Below are 16,973 nucleotides of genomic sequence, written 5' to 3'. Positions count from 1 at the left end.
TGGCAATGCAGGCTCTTCTTTGGTTCCATATGAACTTTAAAGTAGATTTTTCCAATTCTGTGAAGAAAGTCATTGGTAGCTTGATGGGGATGGCATTGAATCTATAAATTACCTTGGGCAGTATGGCCATTTTCACGATATTGATTCTTCCTACCCATGAGCATGGAATGTTCTTCCATTTGTTTGTATCCTCTTTTATTTCATTGAGCAGTAGTTCGTAATTCTCTTTGAAGAGGTCCTTCACATCCCTTGTAAGTTGGATTCCTAGGTATTTTATTCTCTTTGAAGCAATTGTGAATGGGAGTTCACTCATGAATTGGCTCGCTGTTTGTCTTTTATTGGTGTATAAGAATGCTTGTGATTTTTGCACATTGATTTTGTATCCTGAGACTTTGCTGAAGTTGCTTATCAGTTTAAGGAGATTTTGGGCTGAGATGATGGGGTTTTCCAGATATACAGTCATGTCATCTGCAAACAGGGACAATTTGACTTCCTCTTTTCCTGATTGAATGCCCTTTATTTCTTTCTCCTGCCTGATTGCCCTGGCCAGAACTTGCAACACTATGTTGAATAAGAGTGGTGAGAGAGGGCATCCCTGTCTTGTGCCAGTTTTCAAAGGGAATGCTTCCAGTTTTTGTCCATTCAGTATGATATTGGCTGTGGGTTTGTCATAGATAGCTCTTATTATTTTGAGATACGTCCCATCAATAACTAATTTATTGAGAGTTTTTAGCATGAAACATTGTTGAATTTTTTCAAAGGCCTTTCCTGCATCTATTGAGATAATCATGTGGTTTTTTCATTGGTTCTGTATATATGCTGGATTATGTGTGTTGATTTGCATACGCTGAACCAGCCTTGCACCCCAGGGATGAAGCCAACTTGATCTTGGTCGATAAGCTTTTTGATGTGATGCTGGATTTGGTTGGCCAGTATTTTATTGAGGATTTTTGCATCGATGTTCATCAGGGATATTGGTCTAAAATTCTCTTTTTTTGTTGTGTCTCTGTCAGGCTTTGTTATCAGGATGATGCTGGCCTCATAAAATGAGTTAGGGAGGATTCCCTCTTTTTCTATTGATTGGAATAGTTTCAGAAGGAATGGTACCAGCTCCTCTTTGTACCTCTGGTAAAATTCGGCTGTGAATCCATCTGGTCCTGGACATTTTTTGGTTGGTAGGCTATTAATTATTGCCTCAATTTCAGAGCCTGTTATTGGTCTATTCAAGGATTCAAGTTCTTCCTTGTTTAGTCTTGTGAGGGTGTATGTGTCGAGGAATTTATCCATTTCTTCTAGATTTTCTAGTTTATTGCATAGAGGTGTTTATAGTATTCTCTGATGGTAGTTTGTATTTCTGTGGGATCGGTGGTGATATCCCCTTTATCATTTTTTATTGTGTTTATTTGATTCTTCTCTCTTTCCTTCTTTATTAGTGTTGCTAGTGGTCTATCTATTTTGTCGATCTTTGCAAAAAACTAGCTCCTGGATTCATTGATTTTTTGAAGGCTTTTTGTGTCTCTCTTTCCTTCAGTTCTGCTCTGATCTTAGTTATTTCTTGCCTTCTGCTAGCTTTTGAATGTGTTTGCTCTTGCTTCTCTAGTTCTTTTAATTGTGATGTTAGGGTATCGATTTTCAATCTTTCTTGATCTCTCTTGTGGACATTTAATGCTATAAATTTCCCTCTACACACTGCTCTATATGTGTCCCAGAGATTCTGGTATGTTGTGTCTTTGTTCTCTTTGGTTTCAAAGAGCATCTTTATTTCTGCCTTCATTTCATTATGTACCCAGTAGTCATTCAGGAGCAGGTTGTTCAGTTTCCATGTAGTTGGGCCGTTTTGAGTGAGTTTCTTAATCCTGAGTTCTAATTTGATTGCACTGTTGTCTGAGAGACAGTTTGTTGTGATTTCTGTTCTTTTACATTTGGTGCGTAGTGCTTTCCTTCCAACTATGTGGTCAATTTAAGTATAAGTGAGATGGGGTGCTGAGAAGAATGTATATTCTGTTGATTTGGGGTACAGAGTTCTGTAGATGTCTGTTAGGTCCACTTGGTGCAGAGCTGAGTTCAAATCCTGGATATCCTTGTTAACTTTCTGTCTCGTTGATCTGTCTAATGTTGACGATGGGGTGTTAAAGTCACCCATTATTATTGTGTGGGAGTCTAAGTCTCTTTGTACATCTCTAAGGATTGGCTTTGTGAATCTCTGTGCTCCTGTATTGGGTGCATATATATTTAGGATAGTTAGCTCTTCTTGTTGAATTGATCCCTTTACCATTATGTAATGGTGTTCTATGTCTCTTTTGATCTTTGTTGGCTTAAAGTCTGTTTTTCCTGAGACTAGGATTGCAACCCCTGCTTTTTTTTGTTTTCCATTTGCTTGGTAGATCTTCCTCCATCCCTTTATTTTGAACCTATATGTGTCTCTGCGTGTCAGATGGGTCTCCTGAATACAGCACACTGATGGGTCTTGACTCTTTATCCAATTTGCTAGTCTGTGTCTTTTAATTGGAACATTTAGCCCATTTACATTTAAGGTTAATATTGTTACGTGTGTATTTGATCCTGTCAGTATGATGTTAGCTGGTTATTTTGCCCATTAGTTGATGCAGTTTCTTCCTAGCATCGATGGTCTTTACAATTTGGCATGTTTTTGCAGTGGCTGGTACTGGTTGTTCTTTCCGTGTTTACTGCTTCCTTCAGGAGCTCTTGTAGAGCAGGCCTGGTGGTGAGAAAATCTCTCAGCATTTGCTTGTCTATAAAGGATTTTCTTTCTCCTTCACTTATGAAGCTTAGTTTGGCTGGATATGAAGTTCTGTGTTGAAAATTCTTTTCATTAAGAATGTTGAATATTGGCCCCCACTCTCTTCTGGCTTGTAGAGTTTCTGCTGAGAGATCCGCTGTTAGTCTGATGGGCTTCCCTTTGTGCATAACCCGACCTTTCCCTCTGGCTGCCCTTAACCTTTTTTCCTTCATTTCAACCTTGGTGAATCTGACAATTCTTTGTCTCAGGGTTGCTCTTCTCATAGAGTATCTTTGTGGTGTTCTCTGTATTTCCCAAATTTGAATGTTGGCCTGCCTTGCTAAGTTGTGGAAGTTTTCCTGGATAATATCCTGAAGAGTGTTTTCCAACTTAGTTCCATTCTCCCCGTCAATTTCAGGTACACCAATCATAAGTAGATTTGGTCTTTTCACATAGCCCCATATTTCTTGGAGGCTTTGTCCATTTCTTTTTACTCTTTTTTCTCTAAACTTCTCTTCTCACTTCATTTCATTCATTTGACCTTCAATCACTGATCCCCTTTCTTCCACTTGATCAAATCGGCTACTGAAGCTTGTGCGTGTGTCACGTAGTTCTTGTGCCATTGTTTTCACCTCCATTTGGTCATTTAAGGTCTTCTCTATGCTGTTTATTCCAGTTAGCCATTCATCTAATCTTTTTTCAGGGTTTTTAGCTTCCTTGCGATGGGTTCGAACATCCTCCTTTAGCTTGGAGAAGTTTGTTATTACCAACCTTCTGAAGCCTACTTCTGTCAACTCATCAAAGTCATTCTCCATCCAGCTTTGTTCCATTGCTGTGGAGGAGCTGTGACACTTTGGAGGAGAAGAGGTGCAGTGGTTTTTAGACTTTTCAGCTTCTCTGCTCTGGTTTCTCTCCATCTTTGTCATTTTATCTACCTTTGGTCTTTGATGATGGTGACCTACAGATGGGGTTTTGGTGTGGATGTCCTTTTTGTTGATGTTGATGCTATTGCTTTTGTTTGTTAGTTTTCCTTCTAACAGATTCCTCAGCTGCAGGTCTGTTGGAGTTTGCTGGAGGTCCCCTCCAGACCCTGTTTGCCTGGGTATCACTGGCAGAGGCTTCAGAACATCAAATATTGCAGAACAGCAAATGTTGCTGCCTGATCCTTCCTCTGGAAGCTCTATCTCAGAGGGGCACCTGGCTGTATGAGTTGTCAGTTGACCCCTACTGGGAGGTGTCTTTCAGTTAGGCTACTTGGGGGTCAGGGACACACTTGAGGAGGCAGTCTGTCCATTCTCAGAGCTTAAACTCCATTCTGTGGGAACCACTGCTCTCTTCAGAGCTGTCAGACAGGGAAGTTTAAGGCTGTAGAAACTTCTGCTGTAGAAAGTTTCTGCTGCCTTTTGTTCAGCTATGCCCTGCCCCTAGAGGTGGAGTCTACAGAGGCAGGCAGTCCTCGTTGAGTTGTGGTGGGCTCCACCCAGTTCAAGCTTCCTGGTGGCTTTGTTTACCTAGTCAATCCTCAGCAATGGCGGATGCCCCTCCCCCAGCCTGTCTGCTGCCTCCCAGTTAGATCTCAGACCGCTGCGCTAGCAGTGAGCAAGGCTCCATGGGCATGTGATCCTCCGAGCCAGGTGCGGGATATAATCTCATTGTGTGCCATTTGCTAAGACTGTTGGAAAAGCACAGTATTAGGGTGGAAGTGTCCCAATTTTCCAGGTACCATCTGTCATGGCTTCCCTTGACTAGGAAAGGGAAATCCCCCAACCCCTTGTACCTCCTGGATGAGGTGATGCCCCACCCTGCTTCAGCTCACCCTCTCCATGGGCTACACCCACTGTCCAACCAGTTCCAGGTACTTCAGTTGGAAATGCAGAAATAATCTGTCTTCTGTGTTGATAGTGCTGGAAGCTGTAGACCAGAGCTGTTCCTATTTGGCCATCTTGGTGCCTCCCCTTGTTTTTTTTTTTTTTTCTGATTTCAACTTGCAAGCAGAACTCAACCATGCTGATGGTGCAGACGCATGTTGGTGGGAACTTTTCATTGTTTGATTCTGACATTTATGATACATGGATTCACTTACTACAGTTTTGTAGAGAGAGTAATAACCATTTAATCACCTAGATGATATTTCCTTTATAAAACCAAACATATCTAGTGGTTTTAGAGCAATATTTTTTACCTCAGTCACTTGTGTTTATTAGACAAGAATACTAAGTGTCAAGATGTTTGCATTGCCTTTCATATTTTTATTTAGGGGACAGTGTAATGATAAATGACTTTAAATATATAACCAGACACACCTTCATACACCCCCAAGTCTGTGCTAATTTACTGTTTTTTATATTTCATGCATGAAGCTAAATTGTTTTTACCCATGGATTAAAGCAAAATGATACAATGCTACCTGAATCCTGGCCAAATAACATGAAATGGCAACTGCAAAATTGTTCTGCAAAATTTTACAAGGTATTACGGTATTGAGGATATCCCAAGAAAACTTGAGAGGCATTATCTTTCTCATTGGAGACTGACATTCCTGTATCAAGTAAAGTCTCAGGAAAAAGAACCATGTGTGACTATTTTAATGCAACCTCTTGGTTGAAATAAAATGATTAAAAGTAGTGTTTATCTTGTTGATAACTGAGAGGCAAATATTAAAAATTTTGTTCTGAGATGAAGAGAGTTCACATGATAAGTCTCTGGGATGTGAACTAAACTGGGAAAGCACCAGGACCATTTCTAAGACATACAGTTAATTAGGGTTTGGATAAACCGAATAATGTTCCCCACTCCCTAAAAAAGATATTAGATACTGGAAATACATTACAATTCATGGAAAAGAGAATCTAAGGTTGCAAATGGGATCAAAATTGCTGATATGCTGATGAAAAATAAGAAGACTATTATGACTATTATGAATTATCATGGTGGGCCCAGTAGAATCATAAGCATCAAAAACCATGGAAGAGTGAAGAATAAACCGTATCAAAGTGATAGATCATGAGAAAGACTCAATTGGATATATTTTTAATTGTTTGCTTTAGTGAGTCTTTCCACTTTAGCATACATTTTATTCAATTCAACTGTGCAAATGTGATTCATTTTATATGCCTGTCACTGAATTGGGTGCTAAAAATAAAATGAGAGAACACAAAATAACAAAAATTGATTTCTAAAGATGGAGGGCAAAGGGCATTAGGAATACAGATAGTGTGCACCCTATACAGGCATGATTGTAAATGTATTCATTATATATAGAGAGTAATAATTATATATATATATAATTATTTGGCTTAGAAAAGAGTGCAGGGGGTACATTATCAAGAATTTAGTGTCAAGGTTAATCAAGAATAAGTGAGTAAAATAAAAATAATAATGATGGTAATAATTTCAAACACTGAAGAAAGAACATTGATGATATGAAGTCATTTTTTTCCAGATCTACAAAATATGTTTCTTCTATGCCATTAGGATGAACACAGTTTTCACTTATGTTATCTTTTAAAAATGCCTTTAATTGTCAAGTTAGCATTAGAGTCTTAGCCAACATCTTCCATCTTCTCTTCCACATTTTTACATTCTTTCAGGATCACAGGCCTAAGACCCATGACCTGGTCACCTGTCATTTGGCCTTTGTCCACCTAGTGATGCTCTTCACTGCAATGGAGTTTTTGTCTCCAGACATGTTTGAGTCACTGAATTTTCAGAATAACTTTAGATGTAAAGCTTTCTTTTTTTTTTTTTTTTTTTGGAGACGGAGTCTCACTCTGTTGCCCAGGCTGGAGTGCAGTGGCACGACCTCAGCTCACTGCAAGCTCCACCTCCCGGGTTCACGCCATTCTCCTGCCTCAGCTTCCCATGTGGCTGGGACTACAGGCACCTGCCACAACGCCCGGCTAATTTTTTTTGTATTTTTTAGTAGAGACGGGGTTTCACCGTGTTAGCCAGGATGGTCTCGATCTCCTGACCTCGTGATCCACCCGCCTCGGCCTCCCAAAGTGCTGGGATTACAGGCGTGAGCCACCGCGCCCAGCCTAAAGCTTTCTTCTATCTGCACAAGGTGATGAGAGGCCTCTCAATCTGCACCACCTGCCTCCTGAGCATGCTCCAGGCCATTACCATCAGCCCCAGCACCTCCTGGTTGGTGAGATTTAAACATAAATTTACAAAATACGATATCCTGGGCTTATTCGTTTTTTGGTTTAGCAATTTGTCTTTCAGCAGTTACATGATAATCTACGCTGTAGGTTATTCCAATGACCCAGATGATTTTGAATATCAGCAAATATTGCACATTTTTCCCAATGAATGTCCTCATCAGGGCGCTATTTCTTATGCTGTCATTATCCAGAGATGCCTTCTTCATAGGAGTCATGCTGCTCTCAAGTATATACATGGTCATTCTTTTGTCCAGGCATCAGAGGCACTCCCAGCACTTTCACAGCAGCAGCCTTATATTAAGGACCTCTCTAGTGAAAATGGCCACCAAGACCATCCTGATGCTGGTGAATTTCTTTGTGCTGATGTACTCAGTGGACTTCATCCTCTCATCATCCACAGTGCTGTTATGGGTAATTGGCCCTGTCACCTATGGTGTCCACAAGTTTGTGGTCAATGCCTATGCCACTGTCAGTCCTCTGGTGCTAATCAGATCTGATAAAAGAATCATCAATATTCTGCAAAAGTTGCAATGGAAGTGCCATCTATTTTTAACAAGTTGGTGATAAAATTTTCTAAAAATTATTTCTTTGTAATCAATTAAATTATACAAAAAGCACATCATTTTCTTTCTGATTTAAATAAAACATGTGAATTGTACTTTTATAATATCTCAATATCTTTTAATTTTTTGGTGCCAAGAACTGTGTGCTTTCCTCAGTTCAATGTCCACTATGATTTTGTATTCTCAAGGTCTGTCTCTCACCCCTTCATTTTAATTTTACCTTTATACAGGAAAATGTTATTTTCTTCTTGAGTACACTCTTACGCGGCTCCTATTGGCAAGCAAATCTCTTAGTTTTAATTTTTGAAATTATTTTAATTTTTCTTATTTATTGAAGATATTTAGCTATATTCAAATTCTAGCTTGAATAAAAAATTTTTAAGCATAATTTTAAAATTTGTTTTTAATTGAAAATAACATTGTGTAAGTTTATTATGTATGTTTTGAATTACATATAGATTATAAAATGATTAAATCTAGCTAATTAACAAATGCATGATCTAAAAGTTATTGTTTTTTATGGTGAAAACACTTAACATCAACTACATTTTCATTTTTCAGGACTGCAATATATCATAATTAAGTATGGCTGCCGTGCTGCATAACAGATCTTGTAAAATATATTTCTTCTATCTAATAATAATTATGTTTTCTTTGACCAATATTTTTCCATCCTGTCCTCCCCACTAACCACCACAGGCTCTGGTAACCACCACTCTACTCTCTACTTCTAAGAGATAAGCTTGTTTAGATTCCACATTTAATAAATTCCTGTGTTATTTGTCTCTCTATGTCTGGCTTATTTCACTTAACATAATGTCCTTCAGGTTCATCTATGTTGTCTTAAATGGCAGAATTTTATTCTGCCATTTATTTTATTATGCCATATATTTGTGGCCAAATAGCACTTCATTATGTTTACATACCATGTTGTCTTATCCATTTATTCTTTGATGGGCACTGTGATTGATTCCATATCTTGGCCATTGTCAATAGTGCTGTAATAAACATGAGAGTGTAGCTATCTCTTTAACATACTGATTTTATTTCTTTTGGCTATATGCCCAGTTGTGGAATTGCTGGAACATACAGAAGTTCCATTTTAGGTTGAGAAACTTCCATACTTGTTTTTCATAGTGGCTGTATTAATTTGTATTCAAACCAACAGTTTATAAGAGTTCCCTTTATTCCACGTCCTTGCCAACACTTGTTCTCTTTTGTCATTTTGATTATAGCCATTCTACTTAAGATAAGGTAATGTCTGGTATTGTTTTGATTTGCATCTCCCTGGAGGTGATAAACACCAAGACAGAGAAACTGGGAGATACAAGAGGACAGAAATGACTCAGTGATAGACACCATGGAGTCTCATCCACAATCGGCACACTCTGATCCTCTAACCAAATGACAAGCCACAGTTCAACTACTCCTTTTAAAGAAAAATGAGAAAAAAAATCTCTAAAATCGAGGACAGGCAAGGAGAGTGTCCCCCTTTGGGCACCCCAGCTGGTTTTATGTGTGATAATTATAGCACCTCTTCTTGCAAACATTTATGTAAAGGGAGGATTTTACTAAGGACGACCAACATCTAAGGTTCCCAAAGTGAAGAACTTTAAATATTCCCAAACTGGTCTTCTCATATGCTAAATTAGAGAAGTTAGGTTTCTGCATCAAGGAAAATAAATGAGGGTTGTTTTTTAGCTGGCACCTAAAAACATCCAAAAGTAGAAATGATAAACTTATTTCTTTCCAGAAAGGTAACAACAAAATATTTGAAACTATCTCAGAATTAAAGAAAAGTAGCAAAATCAGCTTCTAAAATCAGGAAGCTGCCAGAAACTGTCTCTTCTTTTTCTTCTCCTAAACCTCTGCTTTCTAAACTTCCTTGCCCAGATGATTTCATTTTTTTTCTCTTTCTCCTCCCTGTATTCCTTCTTAAACCACAAAGGGTCCAGAAATAGCTACAGGAGAAGACAAAATAGTAGCCATTTCTTTTAAAACAAAACCCACAGGAAGAGTGGGTTCAAACATAAGATATACACCTTACACCAAGTCCGAATTAAGTGCTCTGATGTTTGGATTTCCTGATCTGATTCAAGACACCTTAGGTTTGCCAAGGAATTCCAAATAATGCTTAAGACCTATGATTCAGGGTTTTCAAACCAATATCAGCTAACTGATTTACTAGTCCTCCAAAACAAAGCCAAAGAATGCTACAAAGTAGTGAATTAGAAACAGCTTTAGCAGATTTTAACAACCTAAAGTGCAAATGGGAGAGAGAAGTGTAGGGAGTTTTGCAACTGCCTCTGTGGGAATTTACCACAGCTATTCCCCCTAATCCTATAAACTATGCAAAATACAACAATGTAATATATACCCCAGCAAAACCATACCTGATTATTATATCACATTTATTTTTATTTTTTGTGGGTATACAGTAGTTGTGTGTATAAATGGAGTACATGAGATACTTTGATACAGGCATGCAACGTGTAACAATCACAGCATGGTAAATGGGGTATCCATCTCCTCAAGCATTTACTCTGTATTACAAAAATTGAATTATATGATTTCAGTTATTTTCAAAGGTACAACTAAATTATTATTGATTATAATAATTGTCAATTATTGACAATTGCAGTGTTGTGGTGTCAAGTACTACTGTTGTGCTACCAGTACAAACTGTGTTATCAGTACAAATACTACTGTTGTGCTATCAGCACAAATACCCTGTTGTGCAATCAAATAGTACCTCTACCTCTTATTCATTCTTTTTAACTATTTCTTGTACCCATTAGCCATCCTCACTTCCCTCCATGGCCCTACCAAACTGCCCCCTACTATGCTTCTCAGCCTCTGGTAACCATCCTTCTACTCTCTATCTCCGTTGAGTTCAACTCAATGGGATCCTTAGCGCCCATAAATAAGTGAGAACATGCAAAGTTTGTCTTTCTGTGCCTGGCTTATTTTATTTAACATAATAACCCTCATCCATGTTGTTAAAACTGACAGAATCTCATTCTTTTTTTCTGGCTCCACTGTGTATACATACTACATTTTCTTTATCCATTCATCTATTGATTGACACTTACGTTGCTTCCAAATCTTGGCTATTTTCAACAATGCTGCAACAAACATGGGAATGTAGACATCTCTTCAACATACTGAGTTCCTTTCTTGTGAGTATATACTTAGCAGTGAAATTGCTGGATTATATGGAAGCTCTAGTTTAGTTTTATGAGGAACCTCCAAGCTGTTTTCCATAGTGGTTGTACTAATTTACATTTCCACCAACAGTGTACCAGGCTTCCCATTTCTCCACATTCTCACTAGCATTTGCTGTTGCCTGACTTTTGGACAAAATTCATTTTAACTGGGGTAAGATGATATCTCATTGTAGTTTTGATTTGCATGTTTCTGATAATATAACTGCTTGCAATTCATATGCCTTCTTTTAAGAAATGTTTATTGAAATGTTTCGCCCATTTTAAAGATCAGATTACTAGATTTTTTTCCTATACAGTAGTTTGAGCTGCTTATCTGTTCTAGTTATTAATCCTTTGTCAGGTGAATAGTTTGCAAATATGTTCTCCTATTCTGTGGGTTGTCTCCTCACTTTATTGATCATTTCCTTTGACATGCAGAAGATTTTTAACTTGATGTAACTTTGTTTGTCCATATTTGCTTTGGTTGCCTGTGCTTGTGGGGTATTACTCAAGACATTTTTGCCAAGACCTGGAGAGACTTTCCCCAATGTTTTCTTGCAGTAGTTTTTTAATTTGAGGTCTTAGATTTAAGTATTTAATCCATTTTGATTTGACTTTTGTATATGGCAAGAGTTGGGGTTATAATTTCATTCTTTTGCATGTAGATATCCAGTTTTCCAAGCACGATTTATTGAAGAGATTGTCTTTTCCCTAATTTAAGTTCTTGGCACCTTTGTTAAAAATGAGTTCAGTGAAAATGTATAAAATTTTTTTCTGGGTTATCTGTTCAATTCCATTGGTTTATGTGTCTATTTTTATGCCAGTACCAGGCTGCTACAGTTACTATAGCTTTGTAATATAATTTGAAGTCAGTTAATGTGATTCCTGCATTTAATCTGTGAATTGCTTTGGGTAATATAGACATTTTAACATACTAACAGTATCAATCCATGAACATGGAATATCTTTCAATTTTTGTGTCTTCAAATTATTTTATGATTGTGTTATAGTTTTTGTTGTAGAAATCCTTTACTTCTTTGGTTGATTTCTATGTATTTAATTCTATTTGTGGCTATGATAAACGGTATTTCTTTTTATATTCTTTTTCAGATTGTTCACTCTTGGCATATAGAAATGCTACTGATTCCTGCTGAGCGCAGTGGCTGACGCCTGTAATCCCAGCACTTTGGGAAGGTGAGGTGGGCAGATCACGAGGTCAGGAGATCGAGACCATACTGGCTAACACGATGAAAGCCTGTCTCTACGAAAAATACAAAAAAAATTAGCCAGGTGTGATGGTGGGTTCTTGTAGCCCCCGCTCCTCGGGAGGCTGAGGCAGGAGAATGATGTGAACCCAGGAGGCGGAGCTTGCAGTGAGCCAAGATTGCACCACTGCACTCCAGCCTGGGTGACAGAGCGAGACTCTGTCTCAAAAAAAAAAAAAAAAGCTACTGATTTTTATATATTGATTTGTATCCAGAAACTCTACTGAATTTATCAGTTCTAGTAGTTTTTGTGGAGTCTTCAGGTTTTTTACAAATATAAGATTATGTCATCTGCAAAACAAGGATAATTTGTCTTCTTCCCTTTAGATGCCCTTTATTTCTCTCTCTTGTCTGATTGCTTTTACTGGGACTTCCAGTACTATGGAGAATAACAGTGGTGAAAGTGGGCATCCTGGTCATGTTCCAGATCTTAGAGAAGGGGATTTCAGTGTTTCCCTTGTCAGTATGATACTAGCTGTGGGTATGTCATATATGGCTTTTATTATGTTAATAATGTTCTTTCTCTACCCAGGTTTTTGAGGGTTTTTAATCATGATGGGATGTTGAATTTTATCAAATGCTTTTTTAAAATGCCTTAAATGATTATATAATATTTTCCTTCATTTTGTTGATGTGATGTATCATTTGGATTGATTTGCAACCATTCTTGCATCCTTGTGATAAATCACAAGGGTGTAATAAATCACACATGATCATGCAGAATGATATTTTTAATGTATTGCTTAAAGGTTTGCTAGCATTTTGTTGAGGATTTTTGCATCAATATTAATTGGAGATATTGTAGTTTTCTTTTTTTAAAGTGTCTTTGATTTTGGTATAAAGGTAATTCTGGTGTTATAGAATGAGTTTGGAAGTATTCCCCATCTCTATTTGGTGGAATAGTTTCAGTAGAATTGGTGTTAGTTCTTTAAATGTTTGTTAGAATTCAGTAGTGATGCCATAGAATATTGGGGCTTCTCTTTACTGGGAGACTTTTTATTACAGCTCTGATCTCATTATTTGTCATTGGTCTGTTCATGTTTTGTATTTCTTTGTGTTTCAATTTTGGTGTGTTTCTTGGCCCTAGTCTGGTCCACTCAGACCTGCTCCATGCTCACCATCAGGCAGCTGGTGGTCCTTCTTGAAGAGTGAGTGCAGCAGGGACCAGTGGTTGGGCTGAAGCCCCTTCACCTCATGGGGACTCTCCAATACTCATTGAACTTCATGGTGAGGGACAGAGGACCCACCCTGGCTCTCAGTGGGAGAGCAGGGAATTCTTGTTCAAGGAAGCCCCTGGGGCAGCCGCAGGAGGCAGCCCTTGGGAAAAAGCACCCAAGGCCCCCCTCAACCGGCCATCCTGCCTCCTCTGCAGGACCTTCTCTTCCCCTCTTTCCCTCCCTCCTGAGGTGAAAAGGAGGGGAGGAGACCACGGAGCCCACTGTGTCAGGGAAACCTGGCCCTTCCTTTTGAGCGTCCAGGGGACTCGCATGGGTCTCGCCCCTTCTCCAGGACCTGGAAGCTTCTCTCTCTGAAGAGCCCTGAGTCCCAGTCTCAAGTGTCTCATTCCCCATTGCCTCCTGCTTCTCCTTTCATCCCCGCCACCACCACCTGGGGCTCACACTCCCTGCCTTTGGGCTTCAAATGTTGTACTACGTGCTTGACCCACTAGCCTGCTTAATCTTCAAAATCACTCTATCAAAAAGACATTTTAGGCTGGGCATTGTGGCTGAAGCCTGTAATCCCAGCACTTTGGGAGACCCAGATGGGCTGATTACTTGAGTGTATGAGTTACAGACCAGCCTGGGAAACATAACAAGATCCTGTCTCTACAAAAATAGAAAAAAATTAGTGGAGTGCTGTGGCACATGTCTGTAATCCCAACTACTTGAGAGGCTGAGGTGGGAAGATTGCTTGAGCCTGGGATGTCGAGGCTGCAGTGAGCTGAGATCACGTCACTGCACTCCAGCCTGGGCAACAGACTGAGACCCTGTCTCAAAATAAAAATAAAAATAATTTAAAAAGCAAAATTGCCAAAATCATTCATTTAACCAATAAGACGAGCACCTACCTATCAGGGACAATAAAAGTTTAAAGGTGCCAACAATTATGAAGGCAGTATTGAATTCACTTGAAATATGAAGACCACCACATTGGGTGAATTTAGATAGGAAGGCCAAGGAGATATTCCTAGGAATATCATTATATATGGAAAACACTGAAAAAAGACACTGCAGTGTTTGAGAAAATAATGGCCATAGAAAGAGATTTCATGGACCTTCCAGCTTATGAAAAAATCAACTGAAATTGCTCGACATTAGGTTAGAACATTAAAAAGGAAAAATAAGCCATTATAGAAGGAGAGAATTGGAATAGGGGACAGGAATGACCCATTTCCCAGTCTCTGCCTAGAACAGGGCTGGGGAAAAATCTGTGGTCATCACATTCACCATTGCATAAACACATATTCTTTCTATATGTCAGCAAGGAGCAAGTGCTACCAAGTCAAGGCAAGGAAAAGGAATAGCGAATATTGCTGGGTGCTTTTCTGTAGGGTGATCAGGAAAGGCCTCACTGAAAAAGAGACATTAGAGCAGAGCAAGTGAGAGAGAGAGAGTCATAGAGAGATCTGTGGGAAGAGCATTCCACGTGAGGGCAACAGACACTGCAAAGTCCCCGAGGCAGGGAGTGCTTGGCATGTCTGAGGAGCCAGAAAAAGGCCAGTGGGGCTGGAATGGAGTGAGTGAGGAGTAATAGGGGCAGAACACATATGGCCTTAGAGATCATGGCTCTAGGTGTTTTGTTTTATTTTCCAATTTTTAAAATTGTGTTAAAATACACATAACATAAGCGTCTGGGATCCTGCAGGACGCTGGCCCCGAACGGGCCAATTTGTCCTGTCTCTGTGGGATTTCTTGGTTCTAGAAGATCAGATTTGGTCTGGGTCACCCAAATCTGTCTGTACCCCAACCTCCACTGTCTGCTCTTACATCCCTAGGTGCTGGCTCAGGTACTGGGCAAACTTTACCAGGAATATATACATTGTGTGGAATTTCTTAGCTTCCATTTCAACAAAGTTGAAACTTGGGGGAAATGATTTGCCAAGGGTTACAACTTGGGGAAAATGATGATAGTTTGCTTTACAAATTGCTCTAGTTAACCAATAAAACTATGGCATGCGTACCCAGGTACAGTGGAATTCGAGGTAAACAGCAGAACAGATGCATGCTCAGGTACATTTGAGTTGGAGATAAACAGCAAAACAGATGCGTGCTCAGGTACACTTGAATTCGAGGTGAACAGCAGTATGCATGCGTGCCCAGCTACACTTGAATTCGAGGTGAACAGCAGTATGCATGCGTGCCCAGCTACACTTGAATTCGAGATAAACAGCAGAAAAGATGCGTGCCCAGGTACACTTGAATTTGAGATAAACAGCAGTATGGATGCATACTCAGGTACACTTGAATTCAAGGTGAACGGGAGCACGATGTGTGCCCAGCTACACTTGAGTTCGAGGTAAACATCAGCACGATGCACGGCCAGATACACTTGAATTGGAGATAAACAGCAGAACAGATGTGTGCTCAGCTACACTTGAATTCAAGGTAAACAGCAGAACAGATGCGTGCTCAGGTACACTTGACTTCAAGGTGAACAGCAGCACGAGGCATGCCCAGATAACACTTGAATTCGAGATAAGCAGGAGAACAGATGTGTGCTCAGCTACACTTGAATTCGAGGTGAACAGCAGTATGCATGCATGCCCAGATACACTTGAATTCAAAGTAAACAGCAGCCCAGGTACACTTGAATTCAAGGTAAACAGCTGTATGCATGTGTGCCCAGCTACACTTGAATTTGAGATCAACAGCAATATTGAATTTTCTACCAAAAATGCATACGCTCTGTCTCTGAATAAATGTGCAAGAAATGAAAGTTCTACATGCCCAACAACTCTTTGCTTCCATTTCCTTACGGTCATGAAGCCACGCCTGCCTGGAGCCACTAATCTATTTCCTGAGCATCAGAACCCTCTTGCTCATTTGGGGAATCCATCTCCCTGCAGTTGACCTGTGGACCTCCAGCATCCCTGGGCAGCCTGAGGACCCTAAACCCTGTAGTTCAGTTTATGACACGCAGACTTGGAGGAATTTCCCTCCATAAGGCTGCTGTGAACTCCCACGCCAGGAGAAATTAAAATTTGTAATACAGCAGAGATCCCTGAATGAGCTTTTCTCCCTGATACATGTCAGCGAACTCAGTGTGTCTTTGGAAATCAGGAAACCTCCTTTTCTCAGTTCAGGCTGCCTGCATTATGCTGGTTTGCTCCCTGCAACAAAACAGATCATACAGACACCTCTCTGTTTTCCTTCGAATATTCCCCACGCTACCACGCCATTCATAGGCAGGACCTCAGTGCCTGAGGTCAAAATAGAGACACCTCTGACATCCCATGGCTGTACCTGCAAATAACCCTTCCTCAGCAGTCGCTGAAGCCACACCTCTACACAGCTGTCTGTTGTCTTACAGTGGCATAAGCATAAAACAGATTTTTTTTGACATGTATTATAGCACCTGCTGGCTTTATTTCCCTCCCTTATACCATAATATTGCTTGTTGATTTGTATCAACGGATTTGCATCTTCTGCCCGCCACACACACACACACACACACACACACACACACACACAGACACATCTACCCCACTCCCCCCACTAGTGACTAGGTACACTTGAATTCGAAGTAAATAGCACACACAAGAGATATGTCCAGCACGTGATTCTCACAGGCCTGATTTCACAGCGGTGCTGGAGGCAAACCTCGCAGCCTCCAGCCTGTGCAGACGGCATCATGACAAATTGTATAAATATGTGCAAATTGTCCAAATGATGTCATGTGTGCCCCAGCCTGCTCTCCAAGCGGGCAGAACGCTTCAGCGGAAGGTCAGGGCAGGCCTTGCTCTGAATTCAACTGAGGCAATTGCATTCAATTTGCTTAAATATATCACAGAGAAAAGCCCTGTCTGTTGATCTCAA

General features: G+C 39.8%; 1 pseudogene; it reads left to right on the top strand.

The window, feature by feature from the left end:
* Nucleotides 1-6,234: 6,234 nt before the first annotated feature.
* Nucleotides 6,235-7,467, top strand: LOC129526384 (putative vomeronasal receptor-like protein 4; annotated as a pseudogene).
* Nucleotides 7,468-16,973: the final 9,506 nt, after the last annotated feature.

This window comes from Gorilla gorilla, chromosome 14 (assembly GCF_029281585.2).
Source record: "Gorilla gorilla gorilla isolate KB3781 chromosome 14, NHGRI_mGorGor1-v2.1_pri, whole genome shotgun sequence".
Classification (NCBI taxonomy): domain Eukaryota; kingdom Metazoa; phylum Chordata; class Mammalia; order Primates; family Hominidae; genus Gorilla; species Gorilla gorilla.
Note: the sequence above shows the minus strand (reverse complement) of the source record. Positions and strands in the feature narration are given on the sequence as shown.